Source organism: Galeopterus variegatus, unplaced genomic scaffold (assembly GCF_000696425.1).
Source record: "Galeopterus variegatus unplaced genomic scaffold, G_variegatus-3.0.2 Scaffold1229, whole genome shotgun sequence".
Lineage (NCBI taxonomy): Eukaryota > Metazoa > Chordata > Mammalia > Dermoptera > Cynocephalidae > Galeopterus > Galeopterus variegatus.
The window spans coordinates 368,098-375,449 of NW_007727340.1; the positions used below are offsets into that span (position 1 = coordinate 368,098).

A 7,352-nucleotide genomic window follows, 5' to 3' on the forward strand; every position below is an offset into this window, starting at 1 on the left:
TCTAGAATTTTCTCAATGACAGATGTTCTGTATCTGTGGTGTCCAAACTCTAGCCACATGTCGCTATTGAGTACTTGAAATGTGTACAGTGCAACTCTGGAACTGAATTTTAAACCTTATTTAACTTCAATTTATATTTAAATGGCCACGTGTGGGTGGTGGCTACCATATTGGACAATCAGCACTAGAACACAAAATATTAAAAAAAAAAAAAATGGGGGGAAAATTAAAATGTATATGAAGGGTTCTCCAACAGGAACTGAGTCATTCTCTTCTGGTGGATTCTGTACTCTCTGGCTAGGGTGATGTGAATCCCCACTGGCCCTAGGATGGGTAGAAGAGCAGCACCAATTCTTCATCCCAGCTTTCAAAATAGGTCAGAGCATTCTGTGCACAGGAGGCATTAGAAAAGTCCCAAGGAAGCAGTGTCAGGACTGCTACCCTTCCTGAGGACTCTAGAACATCCTGGGCTTTTTACTTACCCATGTTCTCTTTTGTCTCTTTAGCACAGATAATTGCAAAGCCAGATACTTGAAATTAATCCAGGTTTACTCATAGGTGAAGGGCACAGTCCTCCTCAGGACTGCTCTCATGTCAGACACCAGCAGCAAACTTGGGGGGTGCCCAGGTCCCCTGCACTCTGACCAACTGGCTACAAATTTGGAGGTTCCCACTAACCCCCTCAGTTTGATAATTTGCTAGTATGACTCTCAGAATAACTTAAGAAGCTATTTGTTTAACCAACAAAGCAGAGGACTTATGGTCAGATGGAGGGTGGAGCTAAAGGGAAGTGAAAAACAGACGCAGTTTAAAGCAACGCAGTGAGGCTGTTATAGCAAAGCCCTGGTGGAGAGAAAACAGCAGGAAGTGGTAGGCTGATCTTGCTTCTGGCTCAACCTCTAAGGTAAGGAGGAAGGAAAATTCTTCCCTTCTCATGCCCAGTAGAAGTGAGAAAGTTGGTGGCTGAATAAATCATTAAAACAGGGACAGAATACCTGACGATGCGGGTGTGGAGCAGAGAGTTGGGGATTGCTGAAGGAGGAGGTTTACTTAGGCTGGAACACTACAGCATGAGTGGACTAAGACTGTCAGTTCAATACCAGAACCAGATAAATCTCCTGAAAATTATTTTAATCTCATGCCAAAACAAAGTCCAACATTTAATCTTGTGCAGACAAGGTCCTGTTAGGACAATGAGGTTGTTAATTCTTCTCTGCAAACCACATTCATCCATCCATCCATCCATCCATCCATCCATCCATCCATCCATCCATCCATCCATCCTTCGATTAGTGAAAGCACCACATGACTGGTGGAAAGAAGGCCACACTTCACTTGGGATTTGGATGAGCTTGTGTTCCAAGATCCAAGCTCTGTTTATCAGTTGTGCAGATATAACCCATCTGACCACAGGAGACATATATGGGGCTATAATATTATTTCTTTTGGTATCCTAGAGCTCAGGATGTAGTCCAACTAAAGCACTTTCTAACCATTATTTGGCTTAAGAATTTGCCTCTATATAACAACTTTAAAAGTTACTAAAATAGGGCCGGCCTGGTGGTGCACTGCTATAGTGCCCCGCTTGGGAAGCACGGTGGCGCTCCCGCCAAGGGTTCGGATCCCACATACAGACCAGCAGCTCACTGGCTGAGCGAGGTGCAGGAGCAACACCGAGGGTTGCGATCCCGTGGCTGGTCCCAGCCTGGTACGGGCGCAACAGTGAGGGTTGCAATCCGTTGCCAGTCACGAAAAAAGACAAAAAGGAAAAAAAAAAAAAAGTTACTAAAATATATATGTATACACACACATAACCCAGAACTCTCTTTCCAGTAAAGGGATTCTTGCCATCTCTTTATACCAAGGACTTGACTCTTAACATCTACAAAATACTTAACATTTTCCTTCTGTGTACATTGTTACTTTTTTCAATTTAGCTCTCTGTCAATAGGCAGCTTGGATATAAGATTTTAAATTTTTTAATGAAAAAGAAACACTTTATAAAATCAAAAATCAAAGAGAAATGAAATAACCGGAAAAACACTTAGCAGAAGCTAACATTGTGATATTTCTTTCATTAGATAGTTTGCAAACTTCTGGTTGAAAGCTTTTTTTCATCTTGATAATTACTCCTTCAAATCTGTTGTTTATAAATATTACTTCATCATAAAGATCTCTGAGGAAATGTTAGAAAACTAACATACTGTACTTTCCTCTGAACATTTCTTGGCATAATTCACATGCCAGAAATAAACAGTGACAGTCCCAACAAGAAGCAAATACTTTAGTCCAAGGTCTTCCCAATGGCTCATGTCTGAAGTCCCCACCTTGGCTCTAGGACCCCTGTGGCTCCAACTCTCACCACACATACACCCCTTCCCCTCCATCTCAGCCTAACTGATTTCTCTAAATTCACTCTTGACATCTACAGTCACACCTTATTTAAATCTCATTATTGGGGGCTGGCTGGTTAGCTCAGCTGGTTAGAGTACAGTGTAAGGTCAAGGGTTTGGATCCCAATACCAGCCAGCCGCCAAAAAACAAATAAATAAATAATAAAAAGTAAATCCCATTGATGGTCACATTACCCTTAGAATGAAGAAATTAATGCTCACTATGGTCTCTAAGGCCTGACGTGATCTGGCCCCTGCCTATCTCTCCGACCACACTGTCCAGGGAAATAAGATGTGAGTGACAAATATGAGTCATATATATGATTCAATTTTCTAGTAGCCACATCAAAAAACCTAAAAAGAAACAAATGAAATTAATTTTATTAGTATATTTTATTTAACCCCCAAACATCTAAAATATTATCATCTCAACACGTAATCAATATTTTAAAAGATGAGATATGTACGAATAGAGATAGTTTTAACTTCTTCCAGTCGGAGGCCTTGTACTTCATTTTTCTTGCTTTATGGCACTCGCTATAGCCAAAAATCCACAATGGACATCCTGGACTTGTTTCTGATCTTGGAAGGAAAACATTCAGTCTTTCACCATTAAGTATAGTGTTAGCTGTGTGTTTTTTGCTGACGCCCTTTATCAGGTTGAAGACGATCTCTTCCCTTCCAAGTTTGCTGACAGATTTTAAAATCGGGAATGGATGTTGAATTTGATCAAATGTTTTTTCTGCATCTACTGAGATGATCATGTGGGTTTTCTTCTTTAGTCTTTAATATGATGAATTACATTGATTTCTGAATGTTGAACCAGTCTGGTATTCCTGGGATAAATCCCACTTGGTCATGATGTATTTTCCTCTTCCTTCCTTCCTTCCCTCCATCGCTCCCTCCTTCCACAGTGATGACAGCTCGTGTGTTTACTACGTGCCAGGCACTGTATAAGAGCTTTACAAGTTCTATTTTAATTAAAAGTAGGTACCATTATTATCATCCCTATTTTACAGATGAGGAAGCTGAAGCACCGAGATGTCCAGCGACTTGCCCAAGGTCATGCAGCTAGGGAGTGGCAAAAGAAAGGCCGTCAGGTTTCACAGCCCGTGTGATTAAGCAATATGAAATACTGCCACCCTTTTTATGTGAATTCCATCCCCACCTGGGCTGCTGACCCTGAGATACCGTCTGAGTTCTAGCCCAGGTCATCTGCCCCAAACACATGTCCTCCACCTGGGTTCTGGGTGCATTCCTTCATATTTCTTTGACTTATCCCTTTCTTGCTCTTTTGGTCACTTACGGTTTTACTGCTAGCTCCTCCCCCAGCCAGCTAGAACACCCATAATCCAAAACTAGAAATTGGGATGTGATCTGATAAAAAATTCCTTTTTCTTACCTTGTAAATTTGTTTTCGTGAAAACCATGATGACATAATTTAAAGGATTCACAATGCATCCAATTAAAAGACTTTACTGAAAATAATAATCAGGGTTTTTCTGCACTTCCTCGCCTCTCCACAGATCCCTCTTGTCTTATCCTATCCGCCTGGGATCTGCCCAGGGCTGGGCACCCCACTGTCAGGAGCTGGGATGGAGCAGAACAGCCCCTGCTTCTTCGACTCAGCAAACGTTTAAAGTTGTCGTCGTTCTTTTCCAAGTTCTGTTTCTTCCTTCGTTTTTCCATCTGTCTAGTCCCCTAACTGTGGGCAGTTCCGTCCTGGAAGTGCAGACAGACATCAATCACAAAGGAGTCGGAGTGGCAATAGATGTGACGGCAATCTATCGCCATTTGTAAAAGAAAATGGCCAATTTCGTAAATTTCCCAAAAAGTAAGTGCATCTACACTTTGTAAATGAAGATAAACTGCCAGCACCCATCATCCCTTGTCTGGGACGTCTTCGAGAGCGAGCGGTAACTTTAAGCTCGCCCTACTTTCACTTTCCTGATGTCTGACTTTCAGCTCCAGTCGGGCTGAGAAAGCTTCGAAACAAAAACGACCAGACGTGCAGGAAAGAAAACTGGAGGATGCGGGCATCGATCCCGCTACCTCTCGCATGCTAAGCGAGCGCTCTACCATTTGAGCTAATCCCCCACCGCTGGGCACGGGCGCTTATCTGTTCCTTTAGAGAAGGATCAGAGAATGGGGACGTGAAGATAAATTGCTTTGACCACATCCATCGTGCTTCATAAAGCCAAAGTGACACAGTAAAAGTGACTATCCCTCAGGCCGGAATCGAACCAACGACCTGCGGAAGGCTGTGGACACACACCTACAGCTCCGCCCTACCAGCTGGACTACCGAAGGCAGCGACGCATTTCCTCGGCTTCGTGTGTTTTGTATCGCGATCTCTTCCCGATTCCCAAGTTCCTGCCCGCAGACCGCCCAGCCCTCACGGCAGCCGGAGCCAGGCCTCGCGTCGCTGACGCTGCCCGGGGCTCTGAGGAAAGGGTCCCCGCCTGGCCCCGGGAGCCGGCGACTGGCCCGGTACCGGCGTGACTCGGGGACTCGGGAAACACCAAAGACGGTTCAGGACCAAGCACAAGCCGTGACCCAGCAGCCTCCCGGCCGCGCTGGGAACCTGCACGGACACGTCCTCGCTTGCGGATCACAAAAGATTTCACGCGCGGGACGCCACAGGTCCAAAATAGAGCGAAAGCGCTTGAGGTCCTAACCATTCCACGGAATGTAACGTGAAACCGCGAGGGGGATCCCGGAGAGAATCAGAGGAAGAGGGGAAAAAAGTTAAGCTGTCTCCTTCGAGCCGGAATCGAACCAGCGACCTAAGGATGTCTACTGTCAGGGAACCAGCTACAGTCCTCCGCTCTACCAGCTGAGCTATCGAAGGGACACGAGCGTACGTGGCGCCCCCTTGAGATTCAACACGTTAGAGCCAGGACGCGCTCCCAGCCTACCAGGGACTGTACTGAGCATGCGCAATCCGAGGGCCAAAGGCCGGAGACCGCGCCAGAGTGGCGCGGTAGCGTTTGCGCGTGCGCAAAAGGACAGCTCTCACCCTGCACCGTGCCCCCACCCCCCGCCTCCGGAACCCGGCTGTCACAGCAAAAGCTCCCAACCCGGGTGTCCAGGGCCCGCGGTGTCAAGACTGCGGCTCCACTGCCACCCCCACCTGTCTGTCACACTTTTCCTTTACCAGCCTGCGTTGCCTCTAGGATGACTGTCGGCTGGGCCTCACCACGCTGTGATCTGAATGGCCCCCCAGCCAACTGCACGTGCGGGGCCAGTGGCGCAATGGATAACGCGTCTGACTACGGATCAGAAGATTGTAGGTTCGACTCCTGCCTGGCTCGGACTTTTGTCCTCTCAGGTTTTTAAAACCAGAGATCATTCCTTCCTCCGTCTCTCCTAAACCACAGATGCCAACAGTAACTAACATTTCTGCAGCGTCAGAACCTTCGCGCGCTCTTGCCGCTGCTGTCCTGCCTGGGCTCCCGGTGCCGTCCTGTCACAATTCTGCGGGGTCGAGGGGAGGCCCGAGGCTCTCGGACGCCCCCGGCCGCGCCTCCCGCCCGAGCCCGTGAGGCCCGCAGTTCCCGCGGACGATGCGGGGTGAAGCCCAGCACTGCTTCCACCGCCGCTCTGCGCTCGCGAATTATCTTCACGGTCAGTCACTACACAAGTCACCCACCCTCCACAATGCAAAGAGAGAAAAAGAATTAAGATTACTTAAATGTCTTTTTGATCAGGTTCCTAGTTTACAGTTTATTTTAACAAAGGTATTATTCACGCCCAGATAGGCCTATGTGCGGCTTCGAAGGTCTGTTTATGTAAGGTCAAAGTCGAGAGGGTAACACGTTAATGGTTTGCTGCCGTTTTTTCCCACGCACTGTGCCCCTACCCAGCTGTTAGCGCTGCGTAAAAGCCGTCTAACGACTTGGCTTCTGCCCGCAGGGGTCTTTTAACCCAAAGGGCATGATGTTGATTTGAGCAAACTGAGTTTTTATGTTATTACATTAATCTTATTTGTGGAGGGCAGTTTGGAATTATTTCTTAAATCCCTTCGATAAGATAGCAATTGCTAAAAGTAAACGTGTTAATAAAATGTGCAGTTAGGGAAGAGAAAATGTGAAGTTATGGAAAAGAAAAGGACTGGTTTTTTTTCTTTGTTTGTTTTAAGCGGGAAAGTGGCTCTCTTAAGGCTGCACAAAGGTGGTCAAAAGAAACTGGAATGGGGCAGGGGGAGGCAAGCACAGAGGATTTGAACAAAATGATGGTGGGTTGTATTTATGTTTCTTAGTGAACATTTTTCCATTTTTGCAAGTAAAAAGGAGATATATCTTTTAAAAGTTATAAAGCCTTTCCGAGAGTTAAAAAAAAATGCCTCCATGGGAGATTCCTATCCATCCATTTCATTGACAGAACCATGTAAATTAGGCTAAGAGGAAAGAACCTCTGTCCTAGTCCTACCATCTCCTTATTTTACAAGTGTTGCAAGCAAGCAGTTCATTGGCAGAGGTCGTGGTCCTGCCATCACTGCATTGTGGCAGAGCCTTGTGGCCCCTTGCTGCACCCCCTTCCCCAATAACCAGCTTGACCAAGTAACAGGTTCCACGGAAACCAAGATGTTCCATGATTTCTGGCTCTCTTACCTGTGACAGATGTTCACACACAGAGCTAGTGTAAGCAAGAGAGACATTTATTTTAATGATACAAGGGTGTCCCCAGGAAACCAAGGATGAAATGTAACTGGCCTCCTCTCAATGGCTGGTTTCTCTCTCAGTGGCTCTCAGCTCCTCTCTATGCTCCTCTAGTGCTCACAGTTAGAAACATGGTGTTGCCCCCCACCCTAAAAGTTCCTGAGCTTTATTCCTCACAGTCTATCACCCACATATTCATCTCTCTTTCTCAGGCCTGACTGCAAAACTCTCCATTGTTCTGGCCTCATTTAGATGCTCACCCACTGTATCCAGGGATTAGAATTAAAAGTTTGGTTGA

General features: G+C 46.1%; 3 non-coding genes across 3 annotated transcripts; 1 reads left to right on the plus strand and 2 right to left on the minus strand.

The window, feature by feature from the left end:
* Nucleotides 1-4,417: 4,417 nt before the first annotated feature.
* TRNAA-AGC lies at nt 4,418-4,490 on the minus strand. Its single transcript has one exon. It is a non-coding gene; the product is annotated as a tRNA-Ala (tRNA).
* A 661-nt stretch (nt 4,491-5,151) lies between these two features.
* Nucleotides 5,152-5,244, minus strand: TRNAY-GUA. Its single transcript has 2 exons — nt 5,208-5,244; nt 5,152-5,187 (listed from the first exon to the last, which is right to left on the minus strand). It is a non-coding gene; the product is annotated as a tRNA-Tyr (tRNA).
* Nucleotides 5,245-5,634: 390 nt separating this feature from the next.
* Nucleotides 5,635-5,707, plus strand: TRNAR-ACG. Its single transcript has one exon. It is a non-coding gene; the product is annotated as a tRNA-Arg (tRNA).
* Nucleotides 5,708-7,352: the final 1,645 nt, after the last annotated feature.